The following is a 17372-nucleotide window of genomic DNA, read 5'->3' on the forward strand; positions in this document are numbered from 1 at the left end:
AGAGTTAGTGGCAGGAGTAGGGTTGGGTTTAAGGTTTGGGTTAAAGGTGAAAACTAGGGTTCGGTGAGGCACCGGAAAAGGTCTTTGAGGGTAAAGGATAGGATTAGGGTGAGTGATATGTCTGATTTAAGAGTGAAATGTGGGGTTACTGTGACGGATAGAAGCAAGGTTAGGAATAAGGTCTGGGTTAAGGGTGAATGCTATAGTTATGGAAGGAAATAGAAGCAGGATTAAGGGTGAAGTTCAGGCTAGAGGAGGTTTGGATCTGGGTTAAGGGAGAAAGCTAAGGTCAGATGAGGGATAGCAGCAGGTTTAAACATTAGGTCTGGGTTAACGACGGATTTAGTTCCAGGGAGAGTTTGAGGTAATTTAAACGGCAGGACACAGTTAAGATTAGGGTAAGGGTTAGTGTTGGTTAAGGCTCAGTGAGCAATCGAGAGAAATGAAAGAAAAAAAAACGTTACAAAGAAAAGTACATTCAAAACGAATCTGAACTCAATGTACATGTCAAAGATTAGCAATTTCGATGCATTTGCAAAATAATATTTTGATAAGTAAATGTTATTTTGAGTGATTTACTTAAACTGTTCACCTAGTTCTGGCGCCAGATCAATGCAGCAAGGGCCAGGTGGGTGACAGGTAAGGGAGTGGGTACCGCCCATGACCACAGATGGGCGCTACATGTGACTGAAGGCGCTGTGATGTTATGCCTGTGTATAGACTTGTCAGCCACAGCACAATGCTCGCGCAGCCCTGTAAGGCTCGCCGGATGACAGAGGCACTGCAGTGCCGGAGGATGGGAGCCCACAGCAGGTCCAATAAGAAGCGGTCTTGGGGGCTCTTGATCTCAGCGCTGCACATATGCATTACTCATAGGGAATGAGGTAATGCCCTGCACAGTCCGGACAGCCGGCCCTCTGCTCCAAGTGCTGCACGCGCTGCTCTCCGGGGACGACATCAAGTCCTCCTCAATCTAAACCCAATTACGAAAAACTGAATCTGGAAAGGAGTGCCAGAGGCGATCAAGCAATCCGGTTAAAGGTAGAGAGGAAGGTTGAGAAGTGGGCAGCGCTAGGACCCAGAGAGTGGCGTGCACAAAGCTGGAAAAAAGAAGATAGAAAATAATAAAAACACAACGACTGCAAACCCACCACATGCCCTGCGTGAGCGTCATGGGCCAGCAGAAACAACTTTCTTTCATTGAAGTATATTTTCCCGCCCCAGAAGCGGACGTGTTATTTAATTTAGCTGCTAATCTGGCAGCATGGACATGAACCAATATCTATCTAATTAAAAATAATTTAAAGTGATTCTTTTACGGAGATGCAGTGTAATCAGCGGTAAGCGTGAGCAGTAAGGGAAGGGCATAGGAAGGGATGTTCTCTCCAACGAGCAGCGCATGAGACTTCAGAGCGCTGTGTGGGTCGCATTTGCACTGGAAAAGGAACAAGCCCGCGAGTGGTGCTCACGTGCCACAGCGAGCCATGTGGTTTCAATCATCGCGCCCGTGTCTGGGCACGATAATTGAAACCACATGGCGGCGGTGCGCGTAATTGACACCAATAGGCCATGGGCGGAGCAATGCGCACGCCTTTGGCCAATTGCGTGCTGTCTTTTATAAAGATGAATACCTCTGACACCATGGATCACAATATCACTTTGATCTCAGCAGATCTATTTATTGACTGCGGGTTGAATATAATTTCATATATTTAGTTGACTTAGTGAACACTTTCTCAATGTGACAAACATAAATCTCCAAATATTCACTTTTTCGACAATACAGTGTGACAACAAAACACATATATATATATAAATTTCTCAGTGTGACAATGAAATGAATTTCACTTTTCCAACAAAACATTATAACCACGTACCTAAATGTGAAAAATTGATACATAAATCGAAACAGTACTCAGATATCCTCTTTGTTAGATAGAGTGGCATATAAAGTCATTATTGCCTCCACGTTATATGATTGGTTCGGTCCTAGAATGTAATTAGAGAAAAATGTATTTTCCCAAATTGAAGCTAGAGAGCGTTGACTAGATATTTGAGTTTGGCTCTTCACGGGGCGTTATTGTATGGTTTTATCCCCAATATATTTTCATGTTCTGTAAGCCGACGCGTTTCGACCTTTCCTGCTATGGACCTTTTATTGCCTTTCTAAGGTCTTCATCAGGGCTTGATTATTATTCCATGGGACATCTTTTTCTGAAAAAATCAATAATATATTTTTGTCATAAAGGAATGTGATATTTAAGTGGTTTTTAAGTGTACTCTATTAATTTTCTGAGCATTCACTTAATTGCTTTATTAAAAGGCTGGTTTAAAAAGGGAACTTACGTGCTGTCAGATAAGAGTTGCTTGCGCTATCTTTTACCTGTGAAATACAAGGGAAATATTTCTATGTCACTGTCAGCTTTCTGGCGCTATATATTCCATGTTTGATAAAGTTATAACCTTACATTTGTTTCTTTAATTGTGGCTTCACGTACCTTCCCTTTCCTTTTGGAGTTGTACTGTGTAGGTCTTTTAAATATTTACTGGCTTCTTTGTTGATCTATTGGATAAAAAGGGGGTTGAAAAAAACTGAGTTGGGCGTTTATGTGCAGACTGATTTTAATAGCTAATTACCCCGTTTGTGATGTCTCATGCGTGGGTCTATGGACACCAATTGGTGCTCTAATACGGCTTTTACAAGACGTGCCCGTTGCCCTTTTTTTTATGGCAATTTGTGCGGCGAGTTTTTCTGTCCAGTTGTGATCGGCATGCATTCGATGGTACAACGTGACTATGTTTACAGCGAGAGACCGTGTTAAGCAGAGCTGCCGTGTTTGGTTTCAAAGTAACCTGGTTTGGTGCTTCGCGGGACTATCGAGCACACGTGATATTCCATGCATCCGTGCAAATTAATTAGGAGACCCTGAATTGAGTTTTTCTGTCCAATTGTGATCTTCGGTGGTTCAACGGGACTTTGTTTACAACGAGAGGCCATGTTTAGTTACAAAGTAACCTGCTTTGGTGCTTTGCGGGACTATTGGGCACACGTGATATTCCATGCATCCGTGCAAGTTATTTAGAAGTCCCCGAGTTAAATCGTTACAAGTATTGTTCATACCGGTTTGGCTCTTTGTCGGTCAGGGTTGTTTCCTCTCCTCTGCACTCTTCGTCTCTGTCCTTCGTCGTTCAAGCGCTTCCTCTCTCGGAAGTCGATGTTGATAGGAAGCGTTTATGGTTGCCATGACGTCACCACGTATGCGTTGCGTTGTTATGGCAACGCTTTGTTCCTGCTTCTGCGGCTGCTTTTTTCTTCGTGTAATTTATTGACAACTACGAATTGTCCTCGCTAACGTTTTTGGTCGCGGTGTCCTGTGTGGGGGTTCTGCTGGTTTGGGATTTGTTTTGATGTTCCTTGCTGTCTGATGTTATGTGCAATATAGTGGCTTCTTTACTGCCCACCGGTTGCTTGATTTCTCAATTGAGGACCTTCGAATTAGCCTTTGAAATTGACCCTTCTTTGTAGCTGTTTCAAGGGCGCCCTTCGCAGGGTGTCTTGCTTGCTCTTTGTAGATATCCATATGTTCAATTTTTAGTTTGCATTTTCGCCCTTCTGTGCACTTCTAGACTTATCCATGAAGTTTTCATAAAAAACCTTGTCACTATCCTCTTTTTGTTCTTTTGGTTCGTGGAAGGTACGGGGTGTCTGAGATGAACCTTCAACTCCGCTTCTCAGAGAGGAAGTTTATGTTATTCTCCTTCTAGGTGATATGCGTTAATTCTGTCATTTCATTCATTCCGTTAACAATGGTTCCCAGAAACATAATCATTTTTGCTTCACTTTTAGATAGGATTGCATCAATGTTGGTCCCTCGAATGTGGCGGAGGACTGTCCATTTTAGGTCTTTTGGGCTGTGGTTTTTTTCAATGCAGTGATTGACCATGGGGGCGGTCAATACTTTACACTTTATCCTGGATCGATGTTGGGAAATGCGATTTTTGATTGGTTGTGTAGTTTTCCCAATGTAAGCCAATGGGCATGGACAGGTGATACAGTATACCACATTGTGGGTATTACAGTTTGTGAAGTCTTCATGTTTGATGTATTTTTCTCCATACGTGAATCTAGTTCCTTCTATGGTGCTGTCGCATGAAGTGCAATTGCCACATTTTTTGTGTCCTTTTATGGGCGGAAGTGAGAGCATGGATCGTAAATTGATTTGTGGTTGCCTTATGGTCGTATTTGCTCGTACCAACTTCTCTCTGATGCTCATATTTTTCTTCAGGGCAAATATTGGAATCTGTGTGAAAGATGGTATACTGTTTATTGTGTGCCAGTTTTTCCTGATAATTTTTTGCATTTCTGTGGTCTGACCTGAGAAGGTGGTGACACATACAAGTGGTGTGGTTTTTTCCTCTTTCTTGGTGGTGAGAAGCGCATCTCGTGGCGTGTACCATGCTCGCTTCAGCGCTCTTTTCAGTAGTTTTTTTGGGTAATTTCTCTCCACCAATTTCTCTAGTAATGTTGTTGCGTTCTTGAAGTAGTCTTCTCTTTTGGTGCAATTTCGCCTAATCCTTAAGAACTGGCTAAAGGGTAGGTTCTCTCGTAAATTTCTTTGATGAAAGCTGGAGAAGTGCAGGAAGGTGTTTCTATCAGTGGTTTTTGTGTACAGTGTTGTATAGATGTGTCCCTCTTCGTGTTTGATAAGGAGGTCTAAGAAATTCATTTCCACGTTGCTGTGACTGACGGTGAATTGAATGTTCGGATTTCTATCATTCAGCCAAGTCACGAAATTCTCAAGTTGTTGTATGTTGCCTCTCCACAGTAAAAACACATCATCGATGTAACGACGCCATATTTTGATATGGCCGTCGTGTGGGTTATTGTTGAAAATCCATTTCTCTTCATAGAGGGCCATAAACATTATGGCCATCTCTGGGGCAAATGGACAACCCATCGCGGTGCCCATAATCTGGAGAAATTGAATGTCATTAAAGGTGAAAAAATTGTGCTTCAGGCATATTTCCGCTAGTTGTATTAAATAGATGGTGGGTGGAACCTCACCAAAGATGAAAATAAGGCATTGGAACAACTAAAAGCAAACACAAACCTTATCATAAAGCCGGCGGATAAAGGGGGTGGAATTGTCATCTGGCCCCGAGAAAAATACGAGTTAGAAGTAGAGCGCCAACTAGCCGATCCCAGATACTATCGGAAGACAAAAGAAGACTGGAACAGAAAAATCACGGACAAACTCACTCCAATCATACACATTGGAGAGGAAGAAGGATGGCTATCCAAAAAAGAAGCAGAATTTTTAATAAACAAGAACCCCCGGACACCTTTAATGTATGTTCTCCCCAAGGTGCATAAAGATTCTCATAATCCACCAGGCCGCCCGATTATTTCGGGAGTCAACTCTATTCTTGAAAGACCGGCAAAATACGTGGACACCTTTTTAAAACCTTTAGTCTGCAGTATTCCCAGCTACATTAAAGACACGACGCAAGCCATCAATTTTTTGGAGGATTTCCCGTTTGAAGAGGAAAAAGAACTCTTGGTTACCCTTGATATTGTGAGTTTATACTCCAACATCCCCCAAGAAGCAGGTCTGGAAGCCATGCAAATATTCTTGGACAAACGCAGTAGGCCACACAACGTACCCACCATCTATTTAATACAACTAGCGGAAATATGCCTGAAGCACAATTTTTTCACCTTTAATGACATTCAATTTCTCCAGATTATGGGCACCGCGATGGGTTGTCCATTTGCCCCAGAGATGGCCATAATGTTTATGGCCCTCTATGAAGAGAAATGGATTTTCAACAATAACCCACACGACGGCCATATCAAAATATGGCGTCGTTACATCGATGATGTGTTTTTACTGTGGAGAGGCAACATACAACAACTTGAGAATTTCGTGACTTGGCTGAATGATAGAAATCCGAACATTCAATTCACCGTCAGTCACAGCAACGTGGAAATGAATTTCTTAGACCTCCTTATCAAACACGAAGAGGGACACATCTATACAACACTGTACACAAAAACCACTGATAGAAACACCTTCCTGCACTTCTCCAGCTTTCATCAAAGAAATTTACGAGAGAACCTACCCTTTAGCCAGTTCTTAAGGATTAGGCGAAATTGCACCAAAAGAGAAGACTACTTCAAGAACGCAACAACAGGAGGAGGAGCCAAGATGGCGACCGGGACGGCAGCGTAGGCTCCCGGCTCCGTGAACCTCCGCACCCCGCACAGATATCCTGCATGAGATCCTTAGCCTGCGCTATATGCCCGGGTTTGTGAACGCGAGCGGCGACTGATCGTGTGACCCCGAAGTTTCTGGCAGCGGTACCGCCGGAGAAATGTCCGACTGAAGTTTGCGGCCTGTGCAACCCTGGAACCGGGACCTCGAGTGGACACCATGGCCGGGCGGCAGTGCAACAACAGCGGCCTTTGGTGACTGGGTGCGGTCGGACAACCGGAGTGGTCCGAATATCGGCCTACGTTTCGCCGTGGTCGTTCCTACCACTAAGCGTAGCGGAACGGGTGCGTGCCTGAGGTGGCAACTCCAAGACAATCCGGCGATTGCCTCAACCTTCGCTGTGAGCTGCCCAGACGCCGCCCGTCACTCGCCCCGATTCTTGCGGGCTGCTCCCGGATTTTCGCGGGCGCTGGTCCGTGGTGGGGACGACTGTGGCCCGTGACCACACACCGGACACATTATTTGCCTGCCCCCGGAACCCTGTTTCCAGTGACATGGAACCCGAGACGCTTGTGCCTGAGTCCCGGTCCCGATCTGGTTTGGACCTACCCAACGGCCATTTTGATAGGACAGTGTCCACCATCCTGTACACTGGGTTGCAGCAGGATTGGGAGGGTGCGACTCTGAGGAGCGTAGCGGAGCGAACCCCGGGAGCTGTACTGGGGTACGGTGACCTTCTCAAAGCTCTCGGCGCCCTTCATTCCGCCTTGGTTCACGGCGCCCGGGTGTTGGGGAGTAAGCTCGATGGAGTGACATCAGCGTTGGAACAGTTGCGGCCTGCCTGTCCCCAGGTACGAGGGGATTTCTTGCACTGCACACGGGAGGACAGTGTCGTGGCCGCCCATGTGACTAGCGCACACCCGGACACTCCGGAAAGTATATTAACGTGCGATCAGCTGGCTGTGGAGCAGGTCTGTTCCGGAGGATCTGGACCTGAGTGGGGGGTGGTGGCCCTGTCCCGTGCACGGCCTCCGGCGACTCAGGCAATATCCAAGCAACGGTCGCCTGCCCTGCCTGATTCTGCCTTCCTGGACCTGGTGTGCAGTGTAAATCCTGGGTCAGTACTGGGAAAGACGACCCTCCATAGGGCTGACTGTGTCGATCTTCAGAGCCTTCTACCCTACCTGTGTATGTCGCTTCCTGATCTTTATTGGACGTTTCTCTGCCTGGCAACATTGGACATGGCACTGGGTCGAGGGGTATGCATGGATGGGTTTGCAAAGAGTGGCCAAGGATGAGGCTGACCCTTCAGAGGTAGTCATCTAATAGGAGGGCGGACTCGGGAGTTGTGTGCTCTCACGGCATAACTGTTAGTGTACTAAATGCGTAATGCTCCTTACTTACTTTGACAGGGTCGATTTTGTGTTGTTTATTGTATGCTTTGCGGGAAAACATATGGTGCGGGAGGGAGAAGCCGGGGGCAAGTTTTGCAGGCCCTCCTCCAGTTTATTAATACTCTCTCTACCCCCCCATCTGGTGGGGGCTCTTTTCCTACTCCTTTTTCTCTGTTTCTTCTATATTTCGGGTCTGGTTCCGGGGCGACAGGCACACTGCTGGGGGGGGGGGGCCGTACTCATCTGCAGAGGTGCAGGGTGGGGGGTTGGGGGAGGGGATTCTTTAGTCTTTAACCCCTTTTTTTCCATGGCCTCCTTTTCTTCTCTTCTTCTTCTCTGCCTTTTTCTGGGATCAGCATGGTAGACCTCCTTTGTTGTTAATCACTGCTGTTTCCTGAGTGCCATAATTTCCGTGGGGTTTCCTGGGTCTTAGGGCAGGGGGTTGCAGGCGCAAATGGCCGTGATATTCCTCTACATCCTGAACTTCCTGTCTCAGCGCCATTGCTTAGATAGACTGCTGTTTATTGTTTACGTTCATCATTCGGCCTGCCATTTTTCGCTGCTGGGAAACTGTTTGGCACCTGATCCTTCCATCCTCTTCTATTATAAAATGTAAACCTTTATTATCCTGATCTCCTAATTGGGCCGTTCAGAGACTGAGAGTATGCTAGTGTCGAGATTCTGCTCCCCGAGGTGCTGACTGTGATAGAATTGCTTTCTGTTATTCTGACTGTTTGGCGGCCAGCCCCGGAGGTTGTAGGCCCATACGTGTAATTGATTGGAATATCAATAAAGGTTTTTCAAAAAAAAAAAAAAAAAAAAAAAAAAAAAAAAAAAAGAACGCAACAACATTACTAGAGAAATTGGTGGAGAGAAATTACCCAAAAAAACTACTGAAAAGAGCGCTGAAGCGAGCATGGTACACGCCACGAGATGCGCTTCTCACCACCAAGAAAGAGGAAAAAACCACACCACTTGTATGTGTCACCACCTTCTCAGGTCAGACCACAGAAATGCAAAAAATTATCAGGAAAAACTGGCACACAATAAACAGTATACCATCTTTCACACAGATTCCAATATTTGCCCTGAAGAAAAATATGAGCATCAGAGAGAAGTTGGTACGAGCAAATACGACCATAAGGCAACCACAAATCAATTTACGATCCATGCTCTCACTTCCGCCCATAAAAGGACACAAAAAATGTGGCAATTGCACTTCATGCGACAGCACCATAGAAGGAACTAGATTCACGTATGGAGAAAAATACATCAAACATGAAGACTTCACAAACTGTAATACCCACAATGTGGTATACTGTATCACCTGTCCATGCCCATTGGCTTACATTGGGAAAACTACACAACCAATCAAAAATCGCATTTCCCAACATCGATCCAGGATAAAGTGTAAAGTATTGACCGCCCCCATGGTCAATCACTGCATTGAAAAAAACCACAGCCCAAAAGACCTAAAATGGACAGTCCTCCGCCACATTCGAGGGACCAACATTGATGCAATCCTATCTAAAAGTGAAGCAAAAATGATTATGTTTCTGGGAACCATTGTTAACGGAATGAATGAAATGACAGAATTAACGCATATCACCTAGAAGGAGAATAACATAAACTTCCTCTCTGAGAAGCGGAGTTGAAGGTTCATCTCAGACACCCCGTACCTTCCACGAACCAAAAGAACAAAAAGAGGATAGTGACAAGGTTTTTTATGAAAACTTCATGGATAAGTCTAGAAGTGCACAGAAGGGCGAAAATGCAAACTAAAAATTGAACATATGGATATCTACAAAGAGCAAGCAAGACACCCTGCGAAGGGCGCCCTTGAAACAGCTACAAAGAAGGGTCAATTTCAAAGGCTAATTCGAAGGTCCTCAATTGAGAAATCAAGCAACCGGTGGGCAGTAAAGAAGCCACTATATTGCACATAACATCAGACAGCAAGGAACATCAAAACAAATCCCAAACCAGCAGAACCCCCACACAGGACACCGCGACCAAAAACGTTAGCGAGGACAATTCGTAGTTGTCAATAAATTACACGAAGAAAAAAGCAGCCGCAGAAGCAGGAACAAAGCGTTGCCATAACAACGCAACGCATACGTGGTGACGTCATGGCAACCATAAACGCTTCCTATCAACATCGACTTCCGAGAGAGGAAGCGCTTGAACGACGAAGGACAGAGACGAAGAGTGCAGAGGAGAGGAAACAACCCTGACCGACAAAGAGCCAAACCGGTATGAACAATACTTGTAACGATTTAACTCGGGGACTTCTAAATAACTTGCACGGATGCATGGAATATCACGTGTGCCCAATAGTCCCGCAAAGCACCAAAGCAGGTTACTTTGTAACTAAACATGGCCTCTCGTTGTAAACAAAGTCCCGTTGAACCACCGAATGCATGCCGATCACAATTGGACAGAAAAACTCAATTCAGGGTCTCCTAATTAATTTGCACGGATGCATGGAATATCACGTGTGCTCGATAGTCCCGCGAAGCACCAAACCAGGTTACTTTGAAACCAAACACGGCAGCTCTGCTTAACACGGTCTCTCGCTGTAAACATAGTCACGTTGTACCATCGAATGCATGCCGATCACAACTGGACAGAAAAACTCGCCGCACAAATTGCCATAAAAAAAAGGGCAACGGGCACGTCTTGTAAAAGCCGTATTAGAGCACCAATTGGTGTCCATAGACCCACGCATGAGACATCACAAACGGGGTAATTAGCTATTAAAATCAGTCTGCACATAAACGCCCAACTCAGTTTTTTTCAACCCCCTTTTTATCCAATAGATCAACAAAGAAGCCAGTAAATATTTAAAAGACCTACACAGTACAACTCCAAAAGGAAAGGGAAGGTACGTGAAGCCACAATTAAAGAAAAAAATGTAAGGTTATAACTTTATCAAACATGGAATATATAGCGCCAGAAAGCTGACAGTGACATAGAAATATTTCCCTTGTATTTCACAGGTAAAAGATAGCGCAAGCAACTCTTATCTGACAGCACGTAAGTTCCCTTTTTAAACCAGCCTTTTAATAAAGCAATTAAGTGAATGCTCAGAAAATTAATAGAGTACACTTAAAAACCACTTAAATATCACATTCCTTTATGACAAAAATATATTATTGATTTTTTCAGAAAAAGATGTCCCATGGAATAATAATCAAGCCCTGATGAAGACCTTAGAAAGGCAATAAAAAGGTCCATAGCAGGAAAGGTCGAAACGCGTCGGCTAACAGAACATGAAAATATATTGGGGATAAAACCATACAATAACGCCCCGTGAAGAGCCAAACTCAAATATCTAGTCAACGCTCTCTAGCTTCAATTTGGGAAAATACATTTTTCTCTAATTACATTCTAGGACCGAACCAATCATATAACGTGGAGGCAATAATGACTTTATATGCCACTCTATCTAACAAAGAGGATATCTGAGTACTGTTTCGATTTATGTATCAATTTTTCACATTTAGGTACGTGGTTATAATGTTTTGTTGGAAAAGTGAAATTCATTTCATTGTCACACTGAGAAATGTATATATATATATATGTGTTTTGTTGTCACACTGTATTGTCGAAAAAGTGAATATTTGGAGATTTATGTTTGTCACATTGAGAAAGTGTTCACTAAGTCAACTAAATATATGAAATTATATTCAACCCGCAGTCAATAAATAGATCTGCTGAGATCAAAGTGATATTGTGATCCATGGTGTCAGAGGTATTCATTGTTATATAAGTATTACCCAGATTCCGGCCTCTGAAAACCTTATTGAATCCCCCCTCATATTATATACTCGTCTTTTATAAAGAGACGCACGCAAAGGCCAATAGCGTGGGCCAAAAGGAAAAGCACACGCACGAGCGTGTGCGATTCCTAGGTCTGTTTTGAAACCCCCTACAAGAGGGGTCTCGCCGCGCGAGCAATGCTGCACACTGCACCGCTAGGCGCGAGACCTAAAAAAAGCTTTGGATACAAACATTTCCCGATCTAACCACAAGATGGCGGCATTATGCACAGAATGAGATTGAAAGAGCTTTATTCCGGCAAAACTTTTACACCGTGGATGCCATACAAAGGATTTAAGGCTGTGTTCAGTAAATTGTTTAGTTTTAAATAAACCCTTAATTCAGCTCAAATTAGCATTTTAGACACTTTGACCTGTACCAGGGAGCCTGTTATAGACTGAAAACGGCCAAGCAAATGCTAATTAGTGTACCACAACTAAATGAAAATGAAGCAAAAGATGAAACAAGTGTTTGCAAAACCATCAGTCTGCCTTTAATTCACCAACAAGCGTAAAAAGACTGGCTTTGCCAATATGTTTTAGCCCTGTTGTACACCTGCGTGGCTGCTGCTCAGAATGGCTAAATGTTAGTGGCGTGGAGTGTAGTGTCGTGCTGTAAGGTGGAGTGGGATGGAGCGTCATGGAGGGAGTGGGATGGAGTGTCATGGAGGGAGCAGAATGGAGTTCAGTGGCAGGGAGTAGAGTGTCAGAAGTAGAATGGCATAGTGTCCCCTGGAGTGATGTAGAGTGTGTTACGTGGAGTAGAGTGTTGTGGAATAGAGCATTGTGGTGCAGAGTGTTATGTAGAGTGGAGTAGTGAGTTGTAGAATACCGTAGGGCACAGTAGGTTGCCATTAAGTGGAGTGGCATAGAGTGGAAAAGTGTAGGCAAGTGGAATGTCAGAGTGTAGTGGCATAGAGCTTAGTGCATAGAGTGTCAAAGTATCACAGAGTGGAGTGGAATACAGTGAGAGTGGAGATGCATAGAGTGAGGAGTGGAGTAGTGTGTTGTAGAATAGAGTGGAATAAAGTGGCACAAAGTGGCATAAAGGGAGTTCGGTAGAGTGGAGTAGAGTTGAATGGAATAGACCATCATAGATTAGTGGAGTGTCGTAGAGAGGCCTAGAGTGAAGTGGTGTAAAGTACAGTGGTGCAGAGTAGCTGGCGCACAGTGCAGTGGCGTAGAGTGCATTCGTTTTGAGTAAAGTGGTGTAGAGTGCATTGGTGTAGACTGGTGGAGTAGACTGCAGTGGTATAGAGTATATTGTTTCAGAGAAGAGTTAAAAGGCGTAGTGTGTTGTGGTGCAGCGTAGAGTGCAGTGGTGTAGATTGCAGTGGGGTGAAGTGAAGGGGTGCAGAATAGATTTAGAGTTGGTGTTGTGTGATGTGTGTTGGCGTATAGTTGAGTGGTGTAGCGTAGAGTGCAGTAGAATACTGCAGAGAGGTGCAGAGAAGAGTAGCATTGAATGCAGTGAAGAGTTGACTAGAATGGTGTAGAGTGCAGTGATGTAGAGCGCAAAGGTGTAGGGGCGTGGCGTGCAGTGGTGTCGAGTAGTGTTGAGTTCAGAGGCAGAGAGTGAAGTCTTGAAGAGTAAAGTGGAGTAGAGTAACGTAGAGTGCTATGACAAAGCGCAATGGTGTAGCGAGCACTGGCAGAGTGTTGCAGAGTATAGTGGCTTAGAGTGCAGTGTATTTGGTGTAGAGTGCAGTGGAATAGAGTGCACTGGTTTTAAGTGAAATGATGATGAGCGCATAGGCGTAGAGTGCAGTGGTTTAGAGTACAGTGCAGTAGAGCGGAGTGGAGTACAATGGTGTGGCGTAGAGTGGCACAGCATAGAGTGCAGTGGCACATCATTTTTAGGTCTCGCGAGCCAAAGGCTCGAAGAGACATTTTATATGTGGGATTTTCAAAGTGCTACCCACAGTCTTTTGGCTGGCCTAAACCTTGAGTGCACGATCACATGCACGTGCACAGCTGCTCCTCTGCTCATTGCAATCCCCCCTCCCTTCTCACCCAGCCCTTTGATGCTCTGCTCGATTACTTTCACTTTTGCCGCTTTGATGTTTGATCGCAAACGCGATCACTTCAGCTTGTTTTTTATTCTCTGGACAAGCATGGTTCCTTTAAGACGTCCAGATGGCTTTAGGAGGGCGGACTATTTTATGGCTACTCATCATTATTACCTCGAACAAAACAAAAAGAAAACATGCTGCCCCTTAGGTGGGCTTTGTCATTTGTCAGCCTAGCGCCATTTCTGGTAAGGACAAGTTCGGGGCGAGTGGGGTACAGCTGCCTTCTTACTAAAGTTCGTGTCTCCCTAGTGGACACATGCTATGGGAAGGACGCTTTAATTTAAAGATTGCACCTACAAACGCCTACCAATATTGTACCGATTCTCGGAGATGCTTTCACGTAAGAGCAGATTTCCGAGCACGCTGACACCTGATATATGTGAGCAGCCTGTGTTTTTCAACATGCGCACCGGCGGGTTTACAGTACTAACATGCCGCTGCCTCTGCATGGGTGCCGCTGAGTGACACTGCTGTGACCTCTGCTGACGAAGAGTTTGTTGACAGTGCACACTCTTGGTATCATCCTGAAGCACTGATAAGAGAAGGGAAAACAAACAACCGAGAGACCCTCTAGCACAGCGTGACCAGGTCACAGCAATAAAAGCCGGCACACCTTGCATTATAAAAAAAAGGGGCGCTGCATTCCTGCACTGCCTCTCCTTGTCCGTGTCTTTACGCCGGGCACATAAACAACCAGCCCGCGGGAGTGTCCCCAGACAGCTTGCAGGACACAAATCTCCTATTTCTTTGTTCGTGTGCTTGATTGTCATGTGGCACATTACGTAAACTTTGCACCAGTGCAAAAGAATTGCACATTGATTTTACACGATATTTGTTCCTTGCTTCACTCGGAATTAAACAAAGAGGTTTTCCTGCAATCATGTTTTTGGAAAGATGTTTGCATTGGGCCAAAAATGGAGTAAAGTGTTTTGCTCTATTTTTGTTACTTGTAAGATGGAAATGTGCAAACAGGAGGCTAGCCATCACTGGTGCAGACACAATTTTGACCCAGTCCTTTCCAGATAACATAGACTGCAGGGGTGAAATGTAGCCATTTACACTTGCACCTGGACACACGCTAACTGTATAATCTGTAAATATCGGTGAAAAATTGAACCAGAACCATTAAACCAACATCACTGTAATTCGACCTAGGTTTTACGCCATATATTTTGCTTGTTATTATATGCATATTTCCACCAGGACAAAAAGCAAATGAAATAAATAGAATGTTCTCATTTTTTTGATTTTAAATAAAGAAGAAGATAAATGCATTTTGCTCCCATTTTGAACTGTAAAAGATGAGACGATGTTTGAGGGGAAAAACAGTTTGCATTATCTCAGATTGCATAAACTCCTTTTTGTCTTAAGCAAAAAGATTTAATGAAATAACATTTGGAGTCAAATCTGCTTTTCTCCAGTCCCGGCTATACAAGAAGGAAAACGGTGTAAGTTGCTTGCCACCACACTGCTGCACGCCGCACAATGCTACACGAAACACTGCTGCACGCCACACACTGCTGCACGCCTCACACTGCTGCACGCCTCACACTGCTGCACGCCTCACACTGCTGCATGCCGCATACTGCTGCACGCCTCACACTGCTGCACGCCACACACTGCTGCACGCCACACACTGCTGCACGCCACACACTGCTGCATGCCGCTGCACGCCACACACTGCTGCACGCCACACTCTGCTGCACGCCACACACTGCTGCACGCCACACACTGCCGCACGCCACACACTGCCGCACGCCACACACTGCCGCACGCCACACACTGCCGCACGCCACACACTGCCGCACACTGCTGCACGACGCACACTGCTGCACGCCTCACACTGCTGCACGCCGCACACTGCTGCACGCCGCACACTGCTGCACGCCTCACACTGTTGCATGCTGCTGCACGCCTCACACTGTTGCATGCTGCTGCACGCCACACACTGCTGCACGCCAGACACTGCTGCACGCCACACACTGCTGCACGCCACACACTGCTGCACGCCACACACTGCTGCACGCCACACACTGCTGCACGCCACACACTGCTGCACGCCACACACTGCTGCACGCCACACACTGCTGCACGCCACACACTGCTGCACGCCTCACACTGCTGCATGCTGCTGCATTACTCACTGCTGCACACAGCACACTGCTGCACGCCGCACACTGCTGCATGCCTCACACTGCTCCAGGAAACACTGCTGCACGCCGCACACTGCTGCACGCCACACACTGCTGCACGCCACACACTGCTGCACGCCACACACTGCTGCACGCCACACACTGCTGCACGCCACACACTGCTGCACGCCACACACTGCTGCACGCCACACACTGCTGCATGCTGCTGCATTACTCACTGCTGCACACAGCACACTGCTGCACGCCGCACACTGCTGCATGCCTCACACTGCTCCAGGAAACACTGCTGCACGCCGCACACTGCTGCACGCCACACACTGCTGCACGCCACACACTGCTGCACGCCACACACTGCTGCACGCCACACACTGCTGCACGCCACACACTGCTGCACGCCACACGCCACACACTGCTGCCCGCCACACTCTGCTGCCCGCCACACACTGCTGCCCGCCGCACACTGCTGCCCGCCGCACACTGCTGCACGCCACACACTGCTGCACGCCACACACTGCTGCACGCCACACACTGCTGCACACTGCTGCATTACTCACTGCTGCATGCTGCACGACACTGCTGCACGCCGCACACTGCTGCACGCCACACACTGCTGCATGCCTCACACTGCTACACGAAACACTGCTGCACGCCGCACACTGCTGCACGCCGCACACTGCTGCACGCCGCACACTGCTTTTATGCGAGTTTATGCTACTGACATTGTAAATGACAATGCCTTTTATTTGTTTTAAAACCAAAACATAAATAAAAAGGCATTGTAATTTTACAATGCGAATAGCTCAAACTCTTATAAATGCGAGACCTATTGCATTGCAAATGCTTGTTATTTTAAGAGTTTTATATAGCGCGCAAACTAGACCCGAGACATCAGGTATCAGAGCGCTTCACATGAGCACCTGTTTCGTTACCGAAGGACACATTCATTTTTGTTAGGCACGGGGAGATTAAGTGATTTGCCCAGAATCACAGGATGTTGAGCGTCGTTGCATAGACTCGAACCCGGCTCCCCAGCTTGGAGGTCGACACCTCTAGCCGGAAGGCTACATCCTCTCCCCTGTACAGTACAGTGACAGAGCGCAGTGGCGTACAGTGATGTGGAGTAGCACAGAGTAGAGTGCAGCGGCACAGAGTGCAGTAGAGTGGAGTGGCATTGAGTAAATTGTTTCAGAGTGAAGTGGTGTAGGGCGGAGTGGTGCATGGTAAAATTTAGGGGCATACAGTAGTGGTATAGAGTGCAGTGACATAGTGGTGGCATGGAGTGCAGTGTTGCTGAGTAGAGTGCAGTGACAGAGTAGAGTGGTGCAGAGTAGAGAGGCATAGAGTGAAGTGGTGCAGAGTACAGTGTCGTAGAGTGCAATGGTGCACAGTAGATGAGTGACATGAAATGTAGTGGAGCTTGCATTGGTGTAGAGTTGTGAGTAGAGTGTAGTGGCATAGAGTGCAGTGGCGCAGAGTAGAGCGGCACAGATTTCAGTGTTGCACAGTAGAATGGTATAGAGTGCAGTGTAAAGTGGTAGAGTGCAGTGTAAAGTGGTAGAGTGCAGTGTAAAGTGGTAGAGTGCAGTGTAAAGTGGTAGAGTGCAGTGTAAAGTGGTAGAGTGCAGTGTAAAGTGGTAGAGTGCAGTGTAAAGTGGTAGAGTGCAGTGTAAAGTGGTAGAGTGCAGTGTAAAGTGGTAGAGTGCAGTGTTGTAGAGTG

General features: G+C 46.1%; 1 protein-coding gene across 1 annotated transcript in view; it reads right to left on the bottom strand.

Annotated features, from left to right (window-relative positions):
* The window catches only part of SKIC8 (SKI8 subunit of superkiller complex), a 35438-nt gene that overhangs the window by 2883 nt on the left and 15183 nt on the right, over nucleotides 1-17372 (bottom strand). The window lies entirely within an intron of this gene.

Source organism: Triturus cristatus, chromosome 4_2 (genome assembly GCF_964204655.1).
Source record: "Triturus cristatus chromosome 4_2, aTriCri1.1, whole genome shotgun sequence".
In the NCBI taxonomy this organism is placed as follows: Eukaryota; Metazoa; Chordata; class Amphibia; order Caudata; family Salamandridae; genus Triturus; species Triturus cristatus.